Genomic DNA, 13,878 nt, shown 5'->3' on the forward strand with positions numbered 1-13,878 from the left:
CAATGGCATTTTTTAAAGAAATAGAACAAAAAATCATCAGATTTGTTTGGAACCACAAAAGACCCCGGATAGCCAAAGCAATCTTAAGAAAAAAGAACAATACTGGAGGTATCACACTCCCTGACTTTAGCTTGTACTACTGGGCAACAATAATCAAAACAGCATGGTATTGCCAAAAAATCAGACATGTAGACCAATGGAATAGAATTGAAAACCCAGAAATAAACCCCCATAAATATGGACAGATAATTTTTGACAAAGAAGCAAAAAACATACAATGGAGAAAAAACAGCCTCTTCAATAAATGGTGCTGGGAGAATTGGAAAGCCACGTGCAAAAGAATGAAACTGGACTGCTATCTGTCACCATGTACCAAAATTAATTCAAAATGGATCAAAGACTTAAGCATAAGACCTGAAACAATAAACTGCATAGAAGAAAACATAGGTACTAAATTTATGGATCTTGGGTTTAAACAGTGTTTTATGAATTTGACTCCAAAGGCAAGGGAAGTAAAAGCTAAAACAAATGAATGGGACTATATCAAACTTAAAAGCTTCTACACAGCAAAAGAAACCATCGACAAAATTAAGAGGTAACCAAGTGAATGGGAGTAGATTTTTGCAAACAGTGCCTCCGATAAGGCGCTAATATCCAAAATATACAAGGAACTCATGCAACTCAACAACAAAACAACAAACAACCCAATTGAAAAATGGGCAGAGGACCTGAAGAGACATTTCTCCAAAGAGGACATACAAGTGGCAAATAGACATATGAAAAAATGCTCAACATCACTAATCATCAGAGAAACGCAAATGAAAACCACAATGAGATATCACCTCACCCCATTTAGAATGGCTATCATCAACAAGACAAATAGTAACAGGTGTTGGAGAGGCAGTGGAGAAAAAGGAACCCTCATACACTGTTGGTGGGAATGCAGACTGGTGCAGCTGCTATGGAAGGCAGTGTGGAGGTTCCTCAAAAAATTAAAAATAGAATTACTGTATGACCCAGCAATCCCACTCCTAGGTATCTACCAAAAAAATCTGAAAACATTTATCCATAAAGACACGTGTGCTCCAATGTTTATTGCAGCTTTATTTATGGTGACCAAGACATGGAAACAACCAAAATGTCCTTTGATAGATGAATGGATAAAGAAGTTGTGGTATATATACACAATGGAATATGATCCGGCGGTAAGAAAAGATGAAATAGGACCATTTGTGACAACACGGACAGATCTTGAGAATATAATGCTAAGCGAAATGAGTCAGACAGAAAAAGCAGAGAACCATATGATTTCACTGATATGTGGTATATAGACCAAAAACGACAAAAGAACAAGACAATCAAATAAGAAACAAAAAGTCATAGAAACAGACTATAGTTCAGTGGTTACCAGAGGCGGGGAGAGGGATGGTAGAATAGGGTAAAAGGGATCAAATATATGGTGATGGAGGGAGAACTGACTCTGGGTGGTGAACACACAATAGGATTTATAGATGATGTAATACAGAATTGTACACCTGAAATCTATGTAACTTTACTAACAATTGTCACCCCAATAAACTTTAATTAAAAAAAAAACAAAAACACAATCTACAGCTAACTTTATGCTTACACATGAAAGACTGTGTCCCTAATATTAAGAAGCAGACAAGATTGTCCAGTTTTTTCAATCCTCAATATTTTGCTGAAAACTGTAACTAGTCAAAGAAAGCAAGAAAAGAAAATATGAAGCACAAATCTTGGAAAGGAAGAAATAAAAGTTTTTGTTAGTAGATGACATGATTTTCTATGTAGAAAACACCAGGAGAAAAACAAACAACAACAAAAAAACAACCTCCTGTGATTAATAATTGAGTTCAGCAAGATCACAGAATACAAGAAAAACAGAAACATCAATCATATTTCTGTGTATTATCAATAAATATATCAACATTAAAATTATAACTGCAAAAACATTTATGATTGCTAAAAAAAGAAGTATGTGTAAATCTAAGAATACAAGTAAAGGATATTATTCTGAATTTTATATGGAAAATAATAATACAAAACAATTTTTGTAAAAGAATAAAATGTGAGGGTCAGTCTAGAAAATTTTAAGATGCATAGCTACAGTAATCAATACTATGTGGTATTGGCAAAGAGATACACACATAGATCAATGGAACAGAATAGAGAACCCAGATATGAATATATGTAACTGATTCTGACAATAAACAAAATAAATTTATTGGAGAAAAGAGCCTTTTCAAAAAATTTTACTGGAGCAATTAGAGGTCATAGGCAAACAATGAATTTTGATATGTCAGACTGTATACAAAAAAGCAAGTAAAAATGGACCATAAACTTAAATATAAAATGTACAGTTCTAAAACTTTTAGAAAAAATTATAGGAGAAAACTCTTCACATGTTGCTAGGCAAAGAGTTGTTAGACTGGACACTAAAATCACATTATAATAGGAAAATCTGATGAGTTAGAGTTCATCAAATTAAATTCTGTGAAAGTGCCTGTAAAGAGAAAAGACAAGTTACACTGTAGGAAAAAAAAACATCTTAAACCAAATATCTAATAAAGAACTCATATCTAGAATACATAATGAAGACTCAGAATTCAAAAGTTGAAAAAAAACAGTAAAAACATGTAAAAACTCAACAATCCAATTATAGCATTAAGACACATTTAAATAATATAGATATACAGATAACAAATAAGCAGATTAAAACATTCCACGTTATTAAATATTAGAGAGATGCACCATGAGATGTAACTACATAGCTATCTGAATGGCTAAAATAAAAATGGTTCCTCAAAGTGGGTAAGGATGAAGAGAAACTTCATTTTAATACCCAAAAACTGGAAAGAGTATCTTCATACCATGGAATACTAAACAATAAAAAAGAACAAACTATTGATACATAAGGAAACCTGGATGATACCCCTGAGATTTATACTAAGTGAAAAAAAACTCAAAAGAGACATAGCATATGCTTCTATTTATATAATATGATTGAAAAAACAAAGTTATACAAAAAGACAACAGATTTGTGCTTGACAATGGTTAAAGAGAGCATAGAGGCAAGAGAGAGGCAAGTATGGCTATACAATGGCAAAATGAGGCATTCTCGTGATGATAAATAAGTTCCATATCAATTGAAGGCCTTAAGAAAAAAACAGAATTCCTGGATTCTGCCTCAGAACTATAAAACATAAAATCCCACCTGAATGTCAGCTTTATTGGCCTATTCTACAAAATTTCAGATTCAAGAATACAACATCGACTCCTTATCCTTAGTTTCACTTTCCGAGGTTTTAGTTACCTGCGGTCAACTGTTGTCAAATGATGTTACGTGGATCATTCTAGAGACAAACAATTAATGAGTTTTAAATTGTGCGCCTTCTGAGTAGCCTGACAAAATCTCGCGAGATCCACTCCATCCTGCCCAGAATGTGAATCATCTGTTCGTTTGGTGTCTCCAGGCTGAAGACATGCCCTCGCCCTTTAGTTAAGTAGTAGCCTACTAGTTTATCAGATTGACTGCAGCAGTATCACAGTGCTTGTGTTTAACACTTATTTTACCTAATAATGGTCCCAAAGTGCAAGAGTTGTGATGCTGGCAATTCAGGTATGCCAAAGAGAAACAATAAAGTGCTTTTTTTAAGTGAAAAGGTGAACGTATTCAACTTAATACGGCAATTGATCATCTCACATCATCACAAGAAACGTGAGTATAGTACAATAAGATATTTTGAGAGGCTGCATGCACATAACTTTTATTACAGTTTATTGTTATAATTGTTCTATTTTATTACAAGTTGTGTTAATCTCTTATTGGGTCTAATTTGAAAGCTAACCTTTATCATTTGTATGTATGTATGTATGTATGTATGTATGTATGTTTGTATCTATAGGAAAAAACATAGTATATAAAGGGTTTATTATTATCCACTGCTTTAGGAATCTGTGGAGGTCTTGGAAGGTATCCCTCTCAGATAAGGGAGGACTACGGTAGTCAGTCCTCACAATCACCTGAGATAATTTCTTAAAATAAATCTGTTGGTTCTGATTCTCTGGAGAACCCTGACTAATACAGAGTTATATCTAATGAGATAATGATAGTGATACAATGGCCTCAATAAAAGTATTCAGTAACCAAAAGAAGGCAGGAAATGAGGAAAAAAAGAACAAATAACATAGGACAGAAGACCAAGCTCCCTAGGCTCCCTGATGCCAGCTCGCTTGGGGCTTGCGGGCATGAGTCAGGCATGGCTGCAGGACTGTGGGTGGGACTGCTCCTTAAACTTGGTGCCCGCTGCCTCAGGAAACTAGGGGCCCTCACGCCCAGCAGCCACTCAGACTGTGGCATTGGAGATCATGGATTTGGTATCCCACTCTCTAAAGCCCTACCTGTGTCTCATGTAGTTGGACAAGCTCATTGGAACCTGGTTGCTATATGTGCCATGTACCTGGAGCATTGATTTGGCCTCTGAATCAAGTTGTTTTCCAGATTGATTAACATATTATCCATCTATGATATTGGAGTTGTTCATGGAACAGGTTGTCCTATTAATGACAGCGGGACCAGGACTATGATAAAAAGTATAGCTCTGAGAGCAGCATTTCTACTTCCTGATATCACCTACCTGCTAATAATAAAACTAATTGCATACTGGCCTCAATTAGCCTTGTGTTGACTTTTAATTGGGGAGCATTACATGGATGGCCTGCTGTGTAGGGCTCCTATAATCCATCTGTTTGCCTGCCTCTTCATTTATATGAAATTATATAGGCACTAATATATAATACTGTCTTTGCCCGTCAAGACAAAAGAGATGCTGCTCTGATTGATCTTAAGTACATGGCACTGTGACTTCAGTGAAAACGCTAAGCAGTGGCTCATTGGCTTCAGTGCTGTGATGCTGAATGTACTGAGTCTGGCAAGTATGAACAGTGTCCAGACCATTCCCTAAACTTCTCTGGCTTTTGGAGACCCTCTGGCTCCTCAGATTTATACTCTAGACATTCACAGACTTGAGGATTGGGGGATAAATTTATCTCCAACTCAATAATAGGACTAATAGTTTGTTAGGGATTGTCCTTGGAAATTTATGGAAATAAAAGAAGACAGATAAAAGAAGAAAAAATATAGATAGTAAAATGGAAAACTGGCAAATAAAGTTTAGGAATTTTAAAAACTTTTTTTTTTTTTTTTTGGAAAACAGTCTCAGGTCTTGTTACAACATAATTAAATTCAGTAAACAATCTGATACAATACACTGAATATTTACGAATCAGAAAATTCAGACTTAGAGCAAATTGGATGGATTTTAGTCCAACAATTTGCTAGCAAAATTCTTCATTTATCACAGAAACTTGGGACTTTTCAGGATTCAAGATGACCTTGAGTATTTAAGTTGATGTGTTCTTCTGCTCATTACAATTCTTCTTTGAAATAATGGGGATTAGATGAGTTTTTGACATTTTAGAAAAAAAATCTCATGTGTATTAGAATACACATCTAAACAAATGTCTCTGTAGGAAAATGGATTCTCTTTTTAGGAAAAAATAAAAGGTGCAATGGAAAATTGGAGCTTATTGTTCTATAGTGTAAACTTTATTCGCTGCCAAAAACTGCAATTAAGGAAACCATTCTTTTTTATATATTTTAGAAGAATTTAAATAAGCAAATAAAATGTTTTACCAACTATAAGAATAAAAGACGGCATGACAAAACAAAATGAAGAGCAACATTACAGACTTAAATGCAAGTATATTCATAGGTACATCAAATGTATATGGCTTAAATATTCCAACTGAAGATAGAGAAGAGTAAGACTCAACTATATGTGGTCTATTAGAAATCTACTTTAAATATAAAGAGAAAGATAGGTAAAAAAAAATAGGACAAAAAGCGATATACCATGTAAGCACAGAACAAAACAAAGTTGGAATGACTATATGAATTGTTAGTTTATTTGAGAAGAAGAAATTTCATTAAGGACAAATAGGAATGTATTGTAATATTAAAGGGTCAATTGATAATTGAATGGGATGAAGGTGGTCAAAAGGTACAAAGTTATTGTTATAAGAAACAAAGTACTGGGGATGGAATTTATAGCATGATGACTATAGTTAAGACTGTTGTATGCTATATTTTAAAGAAATTTGTAAAAGAGAGGATCATAAAAGTTCTCATCACAGGGAAAGTAATGTTTTCTGTATCTATATGAGATGATGTATGGTAACTAAACTTATTGTGGTAATTGTTTCACAACATATGTAAGTCAAGTCATGCTGTACACATTAAAATTATACAGTGTTGTGTGTTAATTATATCTCACTAAAAGTGGGAAGAGAGGGTCAATTAATCAAAGATGTAAAATCCTAGGTGTATATGCAACTAATAATAAGTTTTCAAAATATGTAAAGCCAAAACTGGCTTCAACATTGACTGCCTTGTTACTTAATGGGTAGTCCAGAAGTCTGTATTTTTCTAATCCTATCCCAAATGAATGGAATGGGTGGAGGGCAAGGCACTCATATTTCTTCCATAAATGTGGATTAGCACATCAGCCAAACGTGAGTGCTTACTTGGGGAGAAAAGTTTGGGTTGAAACAAATGGAAAGAATATGAAATAATCACTGAGGGTAAAGGAATTAACAGAAGAGTTATTCATAAAGTAACATCAAATACTATTTGGGTACTTTGAGAAAGACTTACAGCCAGCCAACATTTTTCTTTCTTAGCTTTGACTCAGATATCTGTAAGGATGATATATATATCATCATATATATATATATATATATATATATATATATATATATATATATATATATATATGTGTGTGTGTGTATATATATACATATATGTATATATATATATAAGCTCATATATATATATATATATATATATATACATTATATATATATATATATATATATATATATATATATATATATCATCCTTTTTTTTTACCCCTCGCTGCCTATGCTCCATTATTATTAGACCAAGATACACTGACCTGGGAGACAACATTAAGGCCACACCATTACCCAGTTTAATTTCTCTGTTTAAAACTCTTTAATGGTACATATCAACAAAAATGCAAGTAAACAATTCTTAACATATGGTAGCAAATCATCATTGAACTGGATTGCTCTACAATATGGTAAATCATTTCCCCCTAACCTGCATATTTTTGATAAGTAGAGCATGTACACAGAAGAAATAAAATGATAAAATGCCAAAAGATGGTACATGATTGCTAAATAATCATTTTAATTCTGACTACAAACTTTGAGGATCAAGTTCTAGGAAAAATAAGGAGCCATATAACAAGATTCATTCAGTCAGAGTCCCAAAACATGCAAATTTGCCTTTGGATGTAATTTATTCATTGGGTAAGCAAGCTGAATTCATGTTTTGCTATCAGACCAGACATAGATATAACTTAAATAAAAAAGGTTGGTATTTTCCTAAGCTTATTTTAAAGAGGTGCATGTTTCTATGGACAGTATATTTTTTCAATTAAGAAAATTTGAAATTGCTTCTGTACATAAAATTTTGTCATATAAATTATTCATTTATTAATATTGTAGAACATAGTGATTTAAAAAATATTACTAGCATTTGGATTGCCCAGCTACTTAATACCACAAGTCTGTTCTATATATATAAGCATTAGCAATAGCAAAATCACAGAATTCATTAAATAATTTAAATTAAATCTCATTTGGGGTTTTCCCTTTCTGAGCTAGTCAGTTGGCCCCCTCATTCTTTTATACGAAGAAGGGTTAGATGTTTACAGAACATATCCCAAATCTAAACCTAGGTTCATGTTACCATTATTTTTCAGACTGAAAGTAATACCTCCTTCTTATAGGGATGATTTTTGAATCAGTAGGTTAAAGTATCTTTTTTATGTGGCACGTATGTGATAAAATTGTTTTGGTATATTGTCATTTTAATGTATATTGTCATTTTGATGATGCTGTCAATAATTGATGTATATATTTTGAAAATATAAATCATATGTCATTAGAAAAGCCAATAATGCTATCTAGTGCATTAGTCAGCAAAATGATCAGAGGTAAAGGTTGCCATATTGACTTCTGGAAGTCATTCAAGAAACCATGTCCCTTTTGCTCAGCATGTTTATATTACCTTCAAGAGCAATCATATAGCCTACACTTTACATCAGGTCAGCACATTTCTAACATGAGGTAGAAATTATCTACAGTTATCTATTCAGTGAGGCATCTTGGATAACATCCCTTTTCATATATGTACAGCATGCATAATTCTGGATATTTAACGGAGTCCGGTTTTCTTTGCAGATCCCATTCACATATTTTAATGAAAATCATTTCAGGGAAATCCTAAGAGCATTTGTCCTGTTTTAAACACATGCATATATGTTTTAAGCATATATGCATATATGTATATATGTACATGTATTTCAAGTATGTGAGTTTTTAGTGTAAAGAGAAACATAGCCAATAGTCTCTAGAATATTTTTATACTATCTTCTACTAACCTGATATTTAAAAGACAGTAGAATGGATAACATATGGATTTCATATTTATTACTTTTTTGCAAAATTCAAACAACTCAGTTTCAATCTCTATAGCACTGCTGGAATTAAGAGAGTATGTAATGTATATTTTACTTTAAGTCTGTCTAAAAACGTAGTATTAACAACACTCAGCTAGCTCAGTCGGTAGAACATAAGACTCTTAAAAACATAATTTAATATGTATTTCTTCACTAATAGCAGCACCTCTTACTTGCTGGGCTAATGCAATGTCTTGAGGCATTTTTACCATAATGGTTTTCCTTTCAATTTATTCAGAAATTGTCATGGCCCTGGAAGGAAAGTAGCTTTAGTGCTTAGTACTTTAGGGTCTACCCCAAACCACAGAAGGGAGCCAAGATTGGACTCAGGTGTTCTTACTACACTGTGCACTTATTACCAAAGGCTGAGGTGTTAGTTCTCTTCAGTTCTAAGTACTGTCATTTTCATAAGTTCCCTTTAAAAAAAAGCCTGGGAACTGTAGTGTAAAAAGACTGCATCTGTTCAATTCTGCTGGCACCTTCTCTCTTGTCAGGTTCATGTGACAGGCTCAGTTGAATATTTATCTGTGACTAATAGAGACATCTTTTCTAGACTCCAATTGATTCATTGCATTTTGAAAAGGCAGTGATATTGACATCCCAGTTACCACCTCTAGAATTGCTTCTCAAGGTGGAAATAAAAGTGTCTGCTGCTCTGTTAGACACACCTGTGTGGAAAAAGCCATTAAATAAGCAAAGGCCTTTATTTGCCACTTTTTTCAAATTCACGTAACGTTTCAATCTTATTTCTCCCTATTACCCTGATAAAGCAAAATGGAAGCACTCTCACCCATACAAACCGTGTGCTCCCATGCTTGCAAACCTTGCTCAAGGTTTCCTCTGTCAGGGATGCTTTTGTCCTGATGTTACTGTTCCTTCAAGGCCCAGATCAAATGTCACTCTATCCACAATGCCTTTTTTGAGCTCTGCCCCACAGCAGAATATACTCTATCATCCGAACCTCCACAGAACATCTTTACTTGTGTTATGAAATTGATTGTTTAAAATTTTGTGCAACCCATTGCTCTTTTCCTAATGTAGATATATAGTAATGTTTTATTTTTTTCCTATCCCTTTAGCGTTATAGTTATTATTGTCCAAATATTATCTGCTTTTTGAAACTGTAAGTTATATCATCCTCACAACTGATAACTTTTATTTAACTTTGCCTGGGAGCAGTACATTGCACTAAGCACTTCATATTATCTCATTTTGGCCTTACAGCAGATCTGTAAGGGCTTTTATTATTACTATTCTTTAAAAAAAAAAAAGGAGAAATCGAGATGGAAAATATTTAAGTATCTTTCTCCCAAATGCCCAGTAATCCAATGGTACAGTAACATTCCAGAACACAATCTCTGAATTACTATACCATATGTCTCTGTCTTGCAAAGAATAGAAATTAAAGTTCCTACATTATTTAATTCATTCTGTAGAAACATATTTTTAAAACTATCATTTTTATTTATTCTGGTAAGTATTCAGGATTTCATCATGTAATTCGCGGAAAACTTCTCCCTGTAGCTAACATAACGCAGTGATTTTCAAAAGGCAAAGTGTGTTAGAATCATCTGGCACTAGTTAAATTGCAGATTCCTGGGGCAGCTTCCTACACTTACAGAATCCATTGCCTGTGGGAATATGGGTTTACAAACCCCCCAGCGGAATCTTACATACTTTAAATTTTGTGAAGCTCTGGCTAAAATAAAATGCAGGCTCTTTTCTTCTGTATCTATCATGATGGGAGTTGACCTTTACCTGGTTACAGGAGGCCAGCATTTATGCTTTCAGGCTTTCTGTTTGCTGTCTATTAAGTTGTTGCCTTTATATAAAAGGTTGAACCTTACAATTCATATCATTCAGTTATGCAGGGATTGCAATGCAATGTACCACTGCAAGCAGTCTGGCGCCAGACTCTGTGCTCAGACTCATAAAGTGGTAGGTCTAGTTACAGCAGAAGCTTCTCAGAGACCACCACAGCTGCCATGCTCATTGCTTCTCCAGTAATCCTGTTTGAAGAAAACAGAGGCTTCAAATATTTACCTCCTGACCTATTATGGTGAGAGAAGACAATTCCACTATTTTTTACTCCAATGACTTATTTCTTGTCAACCTACAACTCTTTGATCAAGAGATCCCTCCCCCATTTTACTTTTCATTTATTCAATAAACATTTATCAAGCACCAGTATATGCAAGGCATTGAAACAAGAACGGAGAATTAAAGTGAATCAAGTATGACCTCTGCATGGGAGGAGATGTAACAGCCAAGCGTAGGAACAATTTTTTTATACTCTATTAGAAGTCAAGGAAAGAAAAAGTGCATGGTAGGTGAAATCAAGAAAGTCTTACAAGAGAAGAGCATCCCAAGTAGAAGAAATAGCTAGTGCAAAGAGACTGAAGCATGACATAATATGCTTAGTTTAGGGGAACTGCAAGGAGAGGTTAGGGCTAACCTTTCCTGAAGCAATTTGAAACACATTCTGCCTTGTATTCCCAATTAAAATAGAAAACACCTTTTTACTCTCCTGCATGATAATCCCTTTTTACAAGTGGTTTTTAGATTCCTTTTTTCTTACTTCTTTTCAACGTCCTTCTTTGCAAATTGTTCTTTATCTTTCTCTCAGACTAATTGGCTCAAGACTAGATATATTTTATAACGTGTTTTATTATGTTGACAAGATGTAAAGAGGACATCATGCACATATCATGCTTATTTGTTATGAATTAATGGCCCTAGACTTCATTGCTGAGTTGTAAGGATTCATTTGAAGCAGATATCAAGCAAAATGAAGCCTGTTTGAAAGTAAAAAAAGAAAAAAGGTTGTACAGGTTCTAAATCAAGAAACTACAACAATTTAGATAATTTTTGAGACTTGTTATATAATATAGCTATGTTAGGATATATTTAGTATCAAAGACAATATAATCAACTCTGTCAATCTGTGAGAACCAAAAACATGAAGAGTATAAATAACAAAATCTCCAGATAATCTTAAAATAGGTTTTAATCTATTTCTTACTCAACCTTTACCAAATAAGACCTTTAAGAGGAAAAATTGATACATTTTTGTTTCATTTTCTTTTCCCTCCTCTTACTACTACATAATAGAGATAATGTGAAATGAAATGCCGTGAAAATGATGGTAGAGAGGTGTAGTTGCAGCAAAAGAAATAGGTCCTCCACATCCTCAGCCCTGATAATAATTAATCAATAGTAAATTCCTTTCATGCACCTTGTTAGAGGGCCTACTATGTACTAAGACAGTGATCCATGATGTTGATGTGCCTCAAAATTACCTGGGGAGCTAGTTAAAAATGCAAATAACCAATGCCGAGGACATCCCATATAGTAAATTTAGGGGAGGGGTTTGGGTATCTATGAGTTTAACAAGTTCTGCAGGTGATTGATGATGCTGTAAGTCAAAATTTAACAGCCTCCTTGCTAGGCAAGTACAGTGGTACATCCGTTTTCGAACATAATCAACGAGCTCTGAAACATTCCAAAACAGCCCACAGCTAGGCCTCGGGATCCTGCACTAAAGGGAAGTCGTGTGACATATTCGACTTCTGAGTTGTGTTCAAAAACCGAAGCGTTTACTTCTAGTTTTCGGCATTCATAAACCAAAATGTTCATCAACAGAGCTGTTTGAAAACCGAGGTACTACTGTATAATGATCAGTAATAGCAGGTTCCGTACGTTTTAGCTAATCAACACATGTACAGGATTAGGTAAAAACAGAATTCCAATCATCCAGTTTTATAGACTCTATTACTAAACTAGTGAATTGCTTGAGTTTTTTTTTGTTTTGTTTTTTAATAATTTTTCACCGAATTAGTTAGTTCCATAATAACATTTAGCATTCTAACTTTGTTCTGTAGTGATCTATTATGACTTTGGAAACATTTATACTGTAGGAATCTACTTCTTTCTTATATTTCTTTTTCTGTAGGTTTATAGTCCCTATTTTCTAAATCGGCCCTCTTCATACAAGAATCCAAAAGGAGTAAGTGCAGGCTTTTCAGATGTTTCCTGTGCTATAAAAAGAAAACATAGTGTTATGCCTTCGTTGGGGATCATAATGGATTTTTAAATGGTACCCAGCCATTGAGCAGCTGTCTCAAAGATTTCAGCAGGGACAGAAGCCTGAGTGAAAAGAATCATGAGTATTGATAAGTCCCCTGTGTTCAACAAGAGAATCATTGCGATTTGCAGTTTGTATATTCAGTTTGTATGATGTGTATTGAATATCTGAGCAATGATGTGAATCAAATTATATGCACTCAGCATGCTTGCCACGAGGCATGTGTAATCGTTAGGGTATATGATGGAGAAAAGTTTAAAATGGAATCCCAGAGCAACCTAAATAAACAACTAACTGCCAATTTTCTTAAGAATTGCAAAAGTGCATCCCATGTTTATACACTTGAGCTTGGTTTGCAAGGTAATTTTCCAATAACCAGTCTACCTTTGCAGAGATATCAATGAAATGTTTTTACTAATATGAAAGTCTGGAATTAAGAATGAAAATAATCTACTTTAAAAAGGAAATATGGTAACTGATAAAGAAAGACTATTATGTTGAATAGGATTGCATGACTTTTGCCTTTTCATATGAACTTTAGAATTAGTTTATCAGTATTGTCAAAACAGTTCCCTGGAATTTTAGTTTGGGATTTCATTGAATCTATAGATAAAGTTGGAAAAAAAACTGACATGTTAACTACAAAGTCTCCTAATCCATGAACACAAAGTATTTATTCATTCACTTATACCATCTTTAATTTCTTTCAGCAGTTTTGCGGTTTCCACGTATAGGTTCTTTATATAGATATTGTGTTGGATTTTTGCCTAAGTATTTGATTTTTGGATACTATTATAAGTGGTAATTTAAAGTTTTTAAATTCCAGTTTTTTTATTGCTGGTACATAGGAAAACAATTGATTTTTATGTATTGACCTTTTATCCTGCTACCCACTTACTAACTTTATAGGTTATTTTGAAGATTCTTTGGCATTTTCTAGATAGACAATCATTACATATGCAAATAAAAAGTTTCATTTCCTCCCATCCATTCTGTATACTTTTTGTTTCTTTTTCTTGACTTGTTGCACTAGCTAGGACTTCCAATATAAAAAATGTCAAATAGGAGTGATGACAGAGGACATCTATGCCTATGTACTTTTAAAAGTATGAGTGACATTTATATTATCATTGATATGTATATCATGTTCTATTCATAACAAGT

At 33.7% G+C, this 13,878-nt stretch overlaps 1 pseudogene; it reads left to right on the top strand.

Moving 5' to 3' along the window:
* Positions 1–3,071: 3,071 nt before the first annotated feature.
* The window catches only part of LOC109445251 (4-hydroxybenzoate polyprenyltransferase, mitochondrial-like), a 152,596-nt pseudogene continuing 141,789 nt past the window's right edge, over positions 3,072–13,878 (top strand).

This window comes from Rhinolophus sinicus, chromosome 17 (assembly GCF_057876585.1).
Source record: "Rhinolophus sinicus isolate RSI-liver-muscle chromosome 17, RSI-T2T, whole genome shotgun sequence".
Lineage (NCBI taxonomy): Eukaryota > Metazoa > Chordata > Mammalia > Chiroptera > Rhinolophidae > Rhinolophus > Rhinolophus sinicus.